Below are 15,826 nucleotides of genomic sequence, written 5' to 3' on the forward strand. Positions count from 1 at the left end.
TGTGGACAGCTGCTAAAGGCTCATCTCATATGGTTATTTTTTTAACTTTTTATTTTGTATGGAATATAGCTGATTAACAATGTTGTGATAGTTTCAGGCACACAACAAAGCAACTCAGCCATGCATTGACATGCATCTATTCTCCCTCAATGAATATTCAATCAGTAATGAATATTCATTGGAAGGACTCATGCTGAAGCTGAAGCTCCAGTACTTTGGCTACCTGATGTGAAAAACTGACTCACCAGAAAAGACCCAGATGCTGGGAAAGACTGAAGGCAAGAGGAGAAGGGGACAACAGAGGACGAGATGGTTGGATGGCATCACCGACTCGATAGACATGAGTTTGAGCAAGCTCCGGGAGTTGGTGATGGACATGGAAGCCTGACATGCTGAAGTCCATGGGTTCGCAAAGTGTTAGACAGCACTGAGGGGTGAACTGAACAGATTCTCCCCCAAACTCCCCTCCCATCCAGGTTGCCATATAACATTGACCAGAGTTTCCTGTGCTATCACATAGGTCCTTGTTGGTTATCCATTTTAAATACAGCAGTGTGTACATTCATATGGCTATTGTGAGAATAAGGGAAAAATTCTCTTTGGGGGATATATTTATTTTATTTCATAATCTCTCTGAACAAGTGAAAGCATCTCTGGGAAATATTTTCTCAGAGTATATGCCACAGTTGGAAAGTGCCTATGCTGGAAGAATATGATAAAATATCTGGGGACATGGCATGACATACCCCAGAGCTCCCCCTGCATCAGTGGTCAAAGGATCAATGGGTGATAAGCAAGTCTGTTTGGATAGCACGTTGCGCATTGCCATGAACTATCTAGTTGAGGAAAGGAATAGGGTTGGCCCCTGATAATTGACACTCCAGATGCCCAGCCAAATCTCAACCAGCAACCAGGCTAGGATAGAATTGGGGATTATTAAAGGAGAGGGAGAAAGGGAAAGAGAAAGAAAACATCAACACAAGCAAACAGCTTCCTTAGACCCTCAGCTGCCTCTACACTATATACACTATATGCCAAGACTCTACCAAATGCTTTATCTTCAACTATCACAACCATCTGAGGTGGGACTATGGTTATCCTCATGTTACAGATGAGGATCATCAATGTTAAAGAACAGTTAAGTGGCAAAACTGGGGAAGTGAGCCTTCTTGAGACCAATTTCAGAATCATAGTTCTATCCCACTGTGCTAAAACCATTTGTTCCTACAGATTATACTCTTTTCCATTTTGCTCAATACCCTGAGGGGCTGACCTATACACACTATGTCAAAACCTTTCTTTCCCTCTGGCTTCCAGTTGGGTATTGTCAATGCAAGGAGGGAAGAGAATAAAACTGGGACATTCAGTACCTTGCCGCCCTTCCTGTAGGGTCTTGGGATGGCTGCATACCTCAAGAGAGGTGGTCCTTTCCAAAGAACACTCTCTTTCTCGGTTTTTGTATCTGTCCCTTCCTTCACCCTTTCGAGGTAACTTTATCCTTTCAGGAAAGGGAGGGAGTATTGTCCAAGGGTGATGAGCTCCAAGGGTCCAAGAGTGATTAGGGCATTGTGTTACTTATCTTGGAGAGGGGGAGACCATTTCTATTATCCCTTGTGCTTCCTTACATCCTATCCAAACATTTATAAATAGTACTATTACTATACTTTCCCTAATTTACCTAATCTGACTGTGCCATCTCTTTCCTGCCAGGATCCTGATGAAAACAGCTACTATAATATTTTACCATGTATAAAACAATTGTTGGCCTTTAGATAAGTAGATGATTCAAAAGAAAACATTTCCCATCACACTTTTGTTACCATGTCTTTTTTGCTCTATCTAGCAATGTCTATGAGAGTTTATAAATAAGAGAAATTTAACACTGATGTTTTTCTATATAAAGGGCTCACAAAAAGCAATAAGAAAAATGATGGATTTCCCAGGAGTAGTCAATAAGAAGCAATTCTCCAGAGGAATTACCAATAAACAAAAATCATAAAAAGATTTAAGCTGGATTGGTAATCAAAGAAATGTAAAGTACAAGAGATATCATATCTTACCTTTCAAATTATCTAAGACTTAAAGATAAAAATCAAATTTGCATAAAGAATCAGAAAATGGACAATCTCAAGTACTATTTATGATGTAAAAATTTGCATATCCTTTCTGGAGAGCATTAAAATATGCATACCTATTAATCTAATAATTCTACTTAATTAAATTAATTAATTACACTAATTAATTCTAAGGACATGATTAAGGATCTAAACAAATTTTTATCTACAAAAAGGTTCAATTTTAAAAATTGGAAAATATCTAACCGTCCTGTAATGAATGATGACACACCCATATGGCAAAATACCTCATAGCCATTTAAGCTGTTGCCATAAAAAAGTTTTTGCCCAGGAAAATATTTACCGTATAGAGCCCCAATACAAAAGCTAAATAAGGAAAAAGCAAACTACAAAAGCATTTTATTTCAGCATTGCTATAGATTACTTGCAGGTCAACAGGGGGTGTATATTCTGGAACATGGGAGCCATGTCCTGGTAGTTTGAAATTTATTCTGAGTTCAATAGGAAGCCACCGTAAGGCTTCAGGTAGTGAAGAAAAACAATACTCATAATCCTATAAACTCTATATTACTTGAAGTCTGATAACCAAATCCTGATAAACACGTACCTAGAATTTCTGCAAGAAGAAATACTTTGAAGAAGCTAGTCTATACAGCTATCATCATCATCATCATTGTCATCATTGTCATTGCTAAAGAAGGTCTGAAAGTAGCAGACACCTGGAAATCTACTTTGTCATTAAAGTAGTTTTACTGGATTTAAAGGAAGTGTCTTTTGTAAGGAGTTCTGTAGGCTGGCATCTCCTGCTGCTTATTTGTGCCACATACCCTAACCCATAGAGAATGATCCGGAGCCCAAGCTTCTTTTCCCACAGTTCCCTACTCCCCGCTCCCACCAGGGACCTCACTGAGAGTCCCGTGTGTGAAGGCTGGCAACCAGCAGAGTTCTAGCTTGGCTTCTCATGTATTTCCTGGGGGAAACAAGGGCTGGAAGTTACTGATCCAAGGGAAACAGGATTCTGGGCTATAACTCTTCTAATACTGACAAGAATTCAGCTCACGGCTTTTCAGTTACTAAAAGCCTCTTGGTCAGGCCACCATCGGAACAACAAATAGGAGTCCAGGACATTTTAATCTGCTGAGTCCATACTTAAAATAACCACAGCTAATCCTGAGTTTCCATGTTGTTTCTTGCTCCCTCACTTCTCTCACCAGAACCAGAAAAAACCTTCTACTTCATTTATCTATCTAAAACACAGAATACTGATTCTTGCTTCTGGTGACCCTTCTTCTAGAAATTATCAGACATTAGAAAGTGTGGAATCAATTTTTTATACAAATTCAAGATCCATAAAAAATTTAAAAAATATGTATGAACAGGATGTATCCTTCATATAACCAGAAAAATTTTGAGGTAAAACTCGTCAATGTACAATGTATTTAATATTTAAATGTTTTTTTTAATTGTAATCAGATGATTTTCTTATAAATGACAAGTTATATGAAATGCCTTTGAACATACCAACTTTCTTTTTACTGCTCACCCTTCTTTAGAATGTCTGATGGCAGACATAAAAGCTCAGAAATGGTTTATTAGAACTGAAATTTCTGTGTGTTATTACCAAAGAGAAATGTATTGGAATTAATATGTTAGGTTTGGGAAATCTATTTTGATTTGCTATAACCAATGGTCTGTCATAGTGTGGACATAGGGGTCTTCCAGATTCCAGCTTCCATCTGCCTCTGACACTCTAAAATAAGACTTCCTTTAATTTATTTATCTTTACAGAGTCGGACACGACTGAAGCGACTTAGCAGCAGTAGCAGCAGCAGCATAGAGTAAAGACTCAGTTTCCAAAATCTAAAGTAAGCCTCTTCATCTCTGTGAGAAAAATGAAATTAATAAAAGTAAGGTAAACTTCAGTAGGATAAACACCAGAACTATCTAGAAGATATTCAGCTACACTCATTAAATTATGTAGAAGTTATCCCCCATATAGCCTTGCCTCAAACAAGATCTGATTATTCATTTAGAATGTCTGTTCACTAAATAAGAGGACATTACCTCCAAAATGCATTTACTTATATTAATTTATCAGAGAGAAAAGAAATAGATGTGCAGAAGTAATATTACCATAGTGATGGTTTTATAAAAAGTGATAGAAGTGATGCTGCTGATTTCCAAGGACAGGTTAGAAAACTCTCGTTGAGGAAAGTCATATTCTACCTGGTGTCACTATCTATTATCTATCTATTTTGCTTTCTCTCTCTCTCTCTTTCACTCTCTCTCTCTCACATTGCTTACCCTGGAATTCAACCACCATATTATGAGGAAGTCCAGGTCACATGAAGGAACAAAGAGGTATTCCAGTCAACAACCCTAGGTAAAGTCCGAGACAATAGTCAGGACCAAACACCAGGCATGTGAAAAAACAAGCCTTCATATTATTCCAATTCCTAGCCTTAGAACTGCCTCAGTTGAAACCATGTGGAAGAGAAATGGCCTCTACCAATCACTTACCAAACTGAAGATTTGGGAACAAAATAAATCTTGTCATTGTTTAAGCCATCAGGTTTTGATGTGGGTTGTAATAATGAGACTAAGCAATCATATCATTGTAACTAGAGTATCTGCACTTTAAGAATCAAGTGGTACTTTAAATCCAAATATAGTAGAAGACCTTTAGGACTGGTAATGGACACTCTGGCTGGGTCTCCGGCTAGACAGGAGGAATGAAGGGAAGCAGCTACATAATTTTAGCCTATGTAGTTTCCCTCAAGATCTCCCAGCTTTGCTAATTCCAAAGGCAGGTGTCAGTATTAATAATGAACACTCACCTGGCCCTACCATTTTGTCTACCAAGACCTAATTCTTTACTCTCATCCTATAAAGTTATAACTGAACACAACTCTCTCCCTCTGTTCCTTTGCCCATGCTCTTTGCTCAACTTGGAATGCCTTCTCTGTTCTAACTTTGAGAAATCAACCTTGGAAAAATAGCTTATCTAAATAAGCTCTGGAGATCATGAGCATAGCAGTGTAAGAGTTCTTTAGTTTTAGGTAACGTGAGCTTTTCCCTCCCCTCTTTCCTTTTTGGTAACCATGAGTTTGTTTTCTATGTTTCTGAGTCTACTTCTGTTTTGTAAATATGTTCACTTATGTCATTTTCTTGAGTCCACATATAAGTGACATCATACATTTGTCTTTCTCTGTCTTACTTGACTTAGTATGATCATCTCTAGGTCCTCACTTAAACAAAAAGAGAAAGGAAGAGAAAAGCCCTTGTCATAAGGGATTGGGGGTAGCTCACAGAGTGAAATAAAAAAGCTAAAGATCTAGACCTCAGAAAAGATGATAACAAAGATTCTTCCAGCAATCAAGGTGGTGAAAACTAGTGACAGTCTCTGGGGTCACTACCATCTAGAGGTACTCTAGCTGCTTTTCAGACCTGGGGTCACTCAGTTCAAGAGTGATATTCCCAGGAAAGAGCACCTGACCATCTACTTTGAGCACCTGACCGTCACATATAACTCCTTTGTCCAAGAGAAGATAGGACATCTTGTTTGATAGTTCCACCAGGACTGTATCCAACTGGAGAGGAGTAATTTGTCAAAGTAGCAACTACATATTATCCACTCAATGTCTACCATCACATATGAACCTTCAAACTAAGTCACAATCCCTTATTATTCATTCCTATAGGAGTCCCACTTCTCTCACAAAGCATTTCTTACAATGGTAAATTACTAAATTTCTAGACAATCATCACTTCATATTTGAGTTCCCTATCATCTGTAAACTCCGTGAAAAAAATTTTCATTTCTAATTTGTCACTCTATTTTCAGCACCTAAGACAATACTAAGCACAAAGGCGCTCAATAAATATTTGTTGACTATGTGAACAAACACTTCTTTACCTTTGTTTTTTGTTTGTTTTGGCCATGTGGCAGGGCTTATGGGATCTTAGTTCCCAGACTAGGGATTGAACCCATGGCACTCTGCAATGGAAAGGCAGAGTTTTTACCACTGGACTGCCAGGGAAGTCTCTTTACCTTTGCTTTGTCATTCATTTTTTTAAATACACACACACACACATACACACACACACACACACTCTTACTTTAGTTGAATAGTAGACTCCTGTGGGTAGAGTCTATTTCCCCTTAATATTCAGTAAGTATTTACCAAGTGTGGATGATGTCCAGAAACATCCAATTCAGAAGCAGTTCGATTCAAAAAACATTTATCTGACACTTAAAATATGCAGGATCTATTATCTGTCCTCTGGAGGCTTGCTCCTCAACAAGGGAGGCAGACAAATGCACAAGTCATTGTATTACGAGGCAAACACTGGAAATGGCTGCAAAAGAGGTTTAAAAAATGACAGAACAGTTGGAAAGCAAGGGAAGGAAAGATTCCATTGTAATCTGGGAAAGCAGGAAACTTGGTCCAAAGATTTTTGACCACAGAAAAGGGTGGGCAGCAGACTGGGACACAAGAAAGGATTTTGAATAAATTAACCTCTCAATGAGTTCATAATGAATAACTTAGAGATCACATCAAGATAGTAAATGGTTATTCACACCTCACCCCTTTAACCTAATTGAAATGAAGTGATATTAGCTAACACATGCTGCAAAATAGAGTCTATAGATTTTTCTCTAAAAGGCTGATATCTGATTGGAAAAAAATGCATCTCTGAAGGATAAGAAGACCAAGAACCAAGATGTCCTTTCAAAGGGTAGGACAAAAGCATTGGGCCGATTGCCTTCAAGAATGCCTAATAGTTGGCACATCTACTTCAACGTTTAAATAAGAAGATAAACTACGAATGCTTAGGGTTGTTTAAGACTGTTAGAGTCTTGAGGATTTTGAGAAAGATTTTTAACCACTATGGAACACAAAAGCAGAAAAATCAGTTAAGCAAACAAACAAATCTTACCTGGAAGAAGCAATTCTTCTAAGCACTGACTTTTAGTTAGGACAAATTAAGAGTGCAGCTTAACTTTTATGAAAAAATGAAAAATTGGAAGATTCAGCTATAGGGGGCAGTACTTAATGAAAGTATCTTCTGGGTGGTAGCCAGAAGGGAAAGGCATGAGAGAAGCAGATCTGAGCTGGCTGACAGGCTCAGTAAATCTGTACCCAACTCCTGGCATGGCCTGAAGAGGTGGGTTTTCTTCCCTCGGTACAATATAAACCCTGAAATAGACCCAATCTTGTATCAATTTTCCCAGTAGCATCTTTTCCATGCTGCCATCACACAGTGGCACAGCAAAGTGGAGACAGACCTGTTTGTTTATCCAGTAAGAAATTCACTGAGGAAACAGTAACAAAAGCTAGGACATGTAAAGGGAAAAATAATCTATACATTCAGAGAAGAAAGTCAAAACTGTCAAATAGACACATTATATATGAAGGGGATGGTCATTGCCACTGGCTTCAAGACGAGTTTGTCTCTTCTGCTTAATATGAACACAACCATGTACATTAATTCAATCTGAAAGCATGATTTAATATTTTTCAATATCACTGCTTATTTATTGACATGACTTGACACATTAATATGTGGTTTAAGAAATGCCAATAATTTCTGATAAATGTGCATAATGCATGAATAAATATATAATTAAAATAGGTGAGGTTACCATGGTAACAACAACAACAGAAAGATTCTCCTTGGTGATTCTGACCACATTGATATCTATAAAAGGAAGTAGGTTTTAATAAACTCAGCCAAAAGTCTCTAAATATCCTTAATAAAGGTAATAACACATTTTCCACAAATATGGCTTCAAATGTAAATGTAAGCTACTCAAATATTCACAGCATGTTCAATTCTTAGTGGTATTGCACTGAAAGAGTTTTGAGATTGTTATCTTAGTTTTGGTTTATTCCTTTTTTAAAAAAATATGAAGACTTCATTCTTAAATATTAGAAAGTCCTAATTGAACTTTGGCTATAAAAATCTCCAAATGTATGAAGACACCATGGACTTCTATTTGCAGCCAAGTATCCAATACCTCATCAACACACAACTAACATTAGGAGAGAAGTGCTTGACTTTGGAGGCAAAAAGAGCTCCCCATTGGGGTGGAAAAGACACATAACCTAACTGAATCCACTTTATTTCTAGAGCAGAGATTACAATCCTCATTTTCAGCTGAAGTTTGGCTTTTGTGGAGACAGTTAAATTCAAACAGCAGATCTGATCATTCAAAACCCCTGCCTCATCTGATCATTAATATCTGATCCAGAATCTCTACAGGATCACTTCTAAATATCAGAAAGATACATTTGGTCTAAGAGGTAAGGAGAGTAACTCCTGTTTATTAAACACTCCCATGAGCAGGCACCTAACTTGTTTTCCTTTGTGTAATCTTTAACACCCTGAGCGTGTGCTAAGTCACTTCAGTCATGTCCAACTCTTTGCGACCCTTGGGCTGTAGCCCACCGGGTCCTCTGTCCATGGGATTCTCCAGGTAAAAATACTGGAGTGGGTTGCCATGCCCTCCTCCAGGGGATCTTCCTGACCCAGGGATCGAACCCACATCTAGTATGTCTCCTGCATTGGCAGAAGGGTTCTTTACTTCTAGTGCCACCTGAGAAGTCCTGTAAACACCCTATCTGATTGTCATTCAAGCTCTTGTGTTGCAGAAGAGGAAACAGAGACAAAAGAGGCATAGCTCTGAGCATAGGCCAAGAGCAGTGATTTGAACTCTGGTTACAATCTTTCTGCCTAGCTTCTACAATCTTTCTTCTTCCCCTAGCTTCGTGTGACTTCAGTGGGATGTTTAACTCTCTCTGAAACTTTGTGTAGTTCACCTTGATAAGGTCATATAGGGTCTAAAACTCTGAGCATTTAACTGAAGCCCAATGCCACGTTCCTCATTTGGCAACAATGTGGTCAAGGTGGAAAGAAATAACTGCTTGGCCTGAGAGTGGAGAGTTCCATCAGAGAGAAAACTGTCCACCTCAGAGGAATACCACCCAAACATAGTTCACCACCAGGCGATCCAGTTGATCTACAAGTTAGAGAAGCATTTGCTGTCGCCCACAGACATATGGTTTCATATCACTTCCCACTGCCAAAATTATTTTTTAAATTTATGTGATTTTAAAGAATCACATACTCCAACTTTTCAAATTTAGAAAAGAGGAAGATATGGAACTGTCCCTCCACCCTTGCTCACCACTTGGCCCACATGCTCTTCAACATGAAGATCATCAAGTACTGTCCCTTCTAGAAACTGCTCATAATCTACTGTAAGTCTGAATCCTTTCCTGAACAGACTTCGAGAGAAAGCAGTGACTCACGATCCTAAAGAAGGAAGGGTATTGTCATCAGAAGGAAAGATGTACAGAATCTTTCTTTGGCCAATAAAATGTGGGGGGCTGGAAGAAGCACAAGCTGGAATCAAGATTGCCGGGAGAAATATCAGTAACCTCAGATATGCAGATGGCATCACCCTTATGGCAGAAAGTGAAGAGGAACTAAAAAGCCTCTTGATGAAAGTGAAAGAGGAGAGTGAAAAAGATGGCTTAAAGCTCAACATTCAGAAAACTAAGATCATGGCATCTGGTCCCATCACTTCATGGGAAATAGATGGGGAAACAGTGGAGACAGTGTCAGACTTTAATTTTGGGGGCTCCAAAATCACTGCAGATGGTGATTGCAGCTATGAAATTAAAAGACGCTTACTCCTTGGAAGAAAAGTTATGACCAACCTAGAAAGCATATTCAAAAGCAGAGATGTTGCTTTGCCAACAAAGGTCTGGCTAGTCCAGGCTATGGTTTTTCCTGTGGTCATGTATGGATGTGAGAGTTGGACTGTGAAGAAAGCTGAGCACTGAAGAATTCATGCTTTTGAACTGTGGTGCTGGAGAAGGCTCTTGAGAGTCCCTTGGACTGCAAAGAGATCCAACCAGTCCATTCTAAAGGAGATCAGCCCTGGGTGTTCTTTGGAAGGAATGATGCTAAAGCCGAAACTCCAATACTTTGGCTACCTCATGTGAAGAGTTGACTCATTGGAGAAGACTTTGATGCTGGGAGGGATCGGGGGCAGGAGGAGAAGGGGACGACACAGGATGAGATAGCTGGATGGCATCACCGACTTGATGGACATAAGTTTGGGTGAACTCTGGGAGTTTGTGATGGACAGGGAGGCCTGGCATGCTGCAATTCATGGGGTCACAAAGAGTCAGACATGACTGAGCAACTGAACTGAACTGAACTGATGCTTCCCAGAAGCATGGCTCATTCCAAAGTCCTCACAATTTTGGTTGTTGGTTTTTGGATATCTGTTGCTAAAAATAAATCAAATTCTTTCTGAAAATGGCAAGTTCATTTTCAACTCTTAATAAAGTGTGGTAGGCTGGTGTTTGTTGGCTGCACTATAGGCACTCAGTAGGGCTCTACACATGTCATCTTATGTTCATCTCAAGACTTCCCTATAAAGTAAGTACCATCAGTAACTCATTTAGAGATGGGGAAGCTGAGACTTCCCTGGTAGCTCAGACAGTAAAGAATCTGCCTGCAATGCAGGAGAACCAGGTTTGATCCCTGGGTCGGGAAGATCCCCTGGAGAAGGGAACAGTGACCCACTCCAGTATTCTTGCCTGGAAAGTTCCGTGGAAGAAGAGCCTGGTAGGCTACAGTTCATGGGGTTGCAAAGAGTCCAACACCCCTGAGTGACACACAAGCTGAGGCTTAAACATTTTAATGTACTGACAGGTAGCAGAGTCAGACTCAAATCCAACCAGCTCACTCCAGAGCCTTGCCCATTATATTACATTGTACGACAAACAAACAAGAATCTTGGAAGGATTGTAAAAGCAGGAGAGGAAAAGATAAACTGATTTCATGTATCCTTCGGATATGACTAAGGGACAATTGCTAAAGAATCACATTTGTTTTAAATCATAAGCACCAAACTAATGGAAACACTACGAACATCTTCTGGCCTGAATTACTTCATAATCCTGTCTTCTTTCTCACTTTTTGGAGGTCATATGTCTTCTAAATTCTTAGGTTATGACCAATAAATAACTTCTGGAATGTATAACACTGAAGATTAAGATTTCCTGAAGAGTCTCATGACATGAAGAAGTAAATACCGAATGGCAGTGCATAATGTTGGTCGTGGGCTGTTTACCGGTGCGGCCACCCTGTCTTGTTCATTTTTGCATCCTCAGCATCCTGGTAGTGGGAGAACTGGACTAGGTGGTTGATTCTTTCTGATGATTCTCCACTGAGTCCTCAGAACACAGCTCCTTTCCACAAAGAGGATACTCACAAATATTTGTTGATTCGATGAATTGACTGTTGAATTTGTTAAAGGCATAAACTGTAAAGGAAAGACTCATCTAATAAGTAGGACAGATTATGGGTTTTAATTCCATGCCGTAATTACATTGTATATATGCACACCTCCTTTGTTTTGATATGTGAAAGTAGCACAAAGGTAAGAAGGTCAGTTTCAAAACACTTATTGCAAAGAAGAAAAATGTAAGAAATGAAGACACATAGAGTTGATGAAAATTCTTAGGAAAAGTAATTTCAAAGATTTAATATAGAAATGATCCCAGGATATCATGGCTTTGTTTTCATCAACTGTTTTATTTTGAGAGGAAAAACTGTTTCCTCTAACTCCTATAGACTTGCCCCTGCCCCACCACCAAAAATAAAAATAGAATTCTTCTTTGTATGGCTTTGTGAGTGTCAAAGAGCAAAGGAGGAAATGTGACGAATTTTGACAGAGAATAATAATAATAACTTTAAAGTTCCTTTATTTATTCTTTAGTACCCTCTCCAGAAAAGGGTATATATACTAAGAATGGCATAAAATGACAAATATAATAGCATTGTAATTTCAAAGAGTACAAAATGTTAAAAATTTGATAACTGTTATAAACTAACCTCATAATTACATTTATATTGAAAATGTCATCTTTTATCTTATATTAAATATATGAAATCAATTTTTAAAGTATTTAAAAATAATTTCACATATATATTTCTCTCCTCTGATAGGCACAATTGTGCTATTTTGCTTTTACATTGCATGAAGTATTTCATTATATAAGCTAATTTCAAATATTGTTATACTAAAGGCATTAAATCATTTTTATGTTCACTTGTTAAATGTTCAAACATGGTTACATTAAAGGAGACAATTTTAGCTTTCAGCCATCTATTTGAAATTTTTAAGTCATCTTTTTTTTTTTTTCTAGGCTGCAAAAGTGTATTACCAAATAAACTGACAAAATATCTCAGCAACTAACATAAACGTGCAATTTTAATGCCTTCTAATCACACAAATCAATATGAGATTTTTGTGCTTGTGCATGACCTTTTTCAAATTATCCCCCCATTTTGGCTGAATCAGAACGAGTGTGGGCTATTTGATAAAAAACCCTAAGTGTATGAAATAAGAGCCCTCGCCTCTTCTGCCAGACTCCTCTTGACAGAAAGATGATAGAAGCATCACATCCCTGAGAGAGTAAATGCAAACTGACAAGAGATGAGCCTTTAGATGTTGAATATAATCTTGAATTGTGCTTGAAGTGTCTTATTATCTTGTCTTTTGATGTCTGAAGGGGTGGCTCATTGTTAGAAAAAGGAAAACCCTCACGCATCTTTGCCATCTTTAAAAATTGTTTGGCCTTTAACAACTGCTCTTCCAGAGAATGTCCATTTCTCCTGACAATAAATATGGCAGGTCGTCAGCAAGTGACAAACAATTTACTTTACATGCCACACTTTTATGGGTTTTGAGAGCTCGTGTGGAAGTGTATTTTAAAAAGCCAAGAGAAATTAGCAGTATTACCAATGTTAAGAAGATTGATATCTGTGAGCATAAACTGATGTGAAGTTACTTGTCCTGGTTATTTCCTGCTGCTTCTGGTTTTATATTTCATGGGTGCCAGATTAAAAATTCAAGTTCTATATTTATCATTGACTAAAAACAGTCAGGGAAAATAAAAACGCAATCACGAAGTCTGACAGACCCCAGGAAGGAAATGTACTCATACCGATTTCCAGGGCACATGGCACTACTCAGAACAGTATATGAACAAAAATCCTTTTTCTAAGTAGAATACTCAGATCAACATTGAGCTTGCTGAATTTTGCCTTTTATCTCAGACCCTTCAGCACTTTTTAATTTCTGCCGTCCTTCTGGGTATGCTTTGCCCTTCATATCTACCATTTGTCTTGTGATTTTTGTTTTAACTTAAAAGTTTAATGATGTTCCCAGTCAATAGGATTCCTTAGCAGCTAAATCACAGTCATGCTAGCTTTCTGTCACCTAGCCAGATTTTGTGAAAGCTTTCAAGATCTTTTCTCAGACCTCCGTCACTCTAAGAATCCATAAGAATTCTCAAAAGGACCATAAACTGTTACAGGGTTCAGGTTATTGTATCATTATAAAAACATATTGATACACTATAGCCGACAAGACAGGTAGCTACCATCCTAGGCTAATACAACCATGTCAATGCCATCAGCAATCTCCAATCTGACCAGTTTTTTGTTTGTTTGTTTTTTTTAAAGCAGGCAGCTGTAGACCTTAATTCCTTTTAAAGTAATGCTTAATTTCAACACTTTTCTGATTGCCTGAAGATTCCTATTAAATTGTTGCAGAATTACTATGAGCATGAAATATAATTGGAGAAGTAAAGATTCAAGACTAAAGTGAAGATATAGACTTGTATAGCTGAAAATTTGAGCAATTCCTTAGGTAGCTCTTAAGAACAAAATCTGCCTTGATTTCAGAAGTCAGAATAAGATGAGCTAATCTAAAACAATGGTGCCTGTTGCTTTCCAAAACTGTACGAAAGTTTTCCCACAAATATCAGGTAATCCCTATCTTGAATATTTACCCCTGTATACATAACATGAAGTACATAAATATAATTAAACAGAGCCATTAAAGTGTTAGCTTTATTTGATATTCCTTTCATGCTTCTCATTTTAAAAACGGAATATTTCCTTTTGGACACATTTCTATTCTGCAATATTTTACTAAATGAAATTAGGTATGCTAAAGAAAAAAAAATCAGGTTTGGAAAAGGGCATTTCACCCTACAAACCACTTCTGCATCTGTACACTTTTTAGTATGGGAAAAAAAAATGTGTTTTCCTATTTAATTTTTTATTCTCTTCTACCCTTGGTTGGTTTTGCAAGAATTCATTGTGCAATAATAATTTTTCATGCTTTTTAAACAGCTTCAAATGTTTGCATTTTCAAATCAAATTAATCCTCAGCCCCTCTTCTACTTTAATCATGATGATTCTCTCACGCAATAAGTAACCCCAAACCATTAATTTATAAAAACAGATCTTGCCATATTGATATGAAAAGACAAATCACCACATATATGGCCATCAAGAACTGCAACAGGAGATTAATTACACCACAACTATTTTAAAAGCAAATGTTCAAAATGTGATTTCTTTTCATGCATCAACCACCCATCATATACTGCTATGTGTATATGTAAACATATGTTTAGGCACATGTAATTCTTTCAGAAATGTGTAACCAAAATTGTGCTTACTGCCTATTGCACAAATGCCTTTTACTTTAAAAAAGAAAAAGATAAATATTACATTGTAGCATATGTATATCTCACAAGTAGACAAATATTTAAGTTCCCAATATTTAGAGTCTTCTTTAGCATGGGCAAGTTCTGCATGTTTTTAAAATCTGTTCCATATAAATCAAACTGTATAGAAACCCCCAAATCTCTTTACTGAATTAAATTGCACAAATTCTGAGAAATCCTGTTGTCTCCTCTGCCCAGTGAATAGCAGCTTCAAAGAAGACACTGGAACTTGGATTATAGCCCAACTGTGCCTGAAGCAATGCTATAATATAACTAGTTGTCCTTTATTGGCAAGCTATTAATTTTATCTGGAAACAATTATTTTAAATATACTTAGGAAAGGGAGAAGGACATTTAAGTGATGCGTAGATACCTTTCTTCATTTTACGATAGAGAAAATACATGCATATTACAAATTTAGCAAGACAACTTGAATCACACAAACACAGGAGAAAGAACAGAGAACACACAGTAGACACTCACAAATGCTTTACATGGGTAGTGTTACATTCGTTCACTGTGCATTCATAGTGCCTTAGAAAGAAAATGCAGGAAAACAAGATAAAATATAGAAGTGATAAGAAAATGGAAAATGTGCATTGTTAATTTAAAACACTGTATTAATACTGATCTTTAAATATGGGTTTCTTGACTTTCACAAACTTTTCTCACCTGAGTTTTTTTCCCTCATTAATAGGATAAAATTAAAATAACACAAGATATTTTAAAAAATACATCAATCTGGAAAATACTATTATTTCATAGAAAAAGATAAAGCATTCAGAACACATTCATTAAATTGTTTTATTGTTTCATGTCAAGTGTTATTGGTCCATAATAAATGTCCTAAAAATATCTTAATATTTTACCTGATTTTCAGGCTAGCAGGTTTTAAATTATTCACCATGTTAAGGAATGCAGGTTTCATTATAGAATCCCATTTTCAAATGGTCTTCAGTACAACAAAACTCTTATGTAATGTATTTAATTATGTAATGATGTTACTTAGTTCCTTTAATTGTAATATGATCATTTTTTCTATTTTCAAATAGTTTTGATAGTAGTACAGTCCTCTAATAAAAATGACTCATAATATATTAGCTATGTTGTTCCAGGTATGTTGTTGTTTCATCTTAATGAAAA

At 37.2% G+C, this 15,826-nt stretch overlaps 1 protein-coding gene across 3 annotated transcripts in view; it reads right to left on the bottom strand.

Annotated features, from left to right (window-relative positions):
- The window catches only part of POU6F2 (POU class 6 homeobox 2), a 503,169-nt gene that overhangs the window by 367,808 nt on the left and 119,535 nt on the right, over positions 1-15,826 (bottom strand). The window lies entirely within an intron of this gene.

The sequence above is a fragment of the Ovis canadensis genome, chromosome 4 (genome assembly GCF_042477335.2).
Source record: "Ovis canadensis isolate MfBH-ARS-UI-01 breed Bighorn chromosome 4, ARS-UI_OviCan_v2, whole genome shotgun sequence".
NCBI classification, from domain to species: Eukaryota; Metazoa; Chordata; class Mammalia; order Artiodactyla; family Bovidae; genus Ovis; species Ovis canadensis.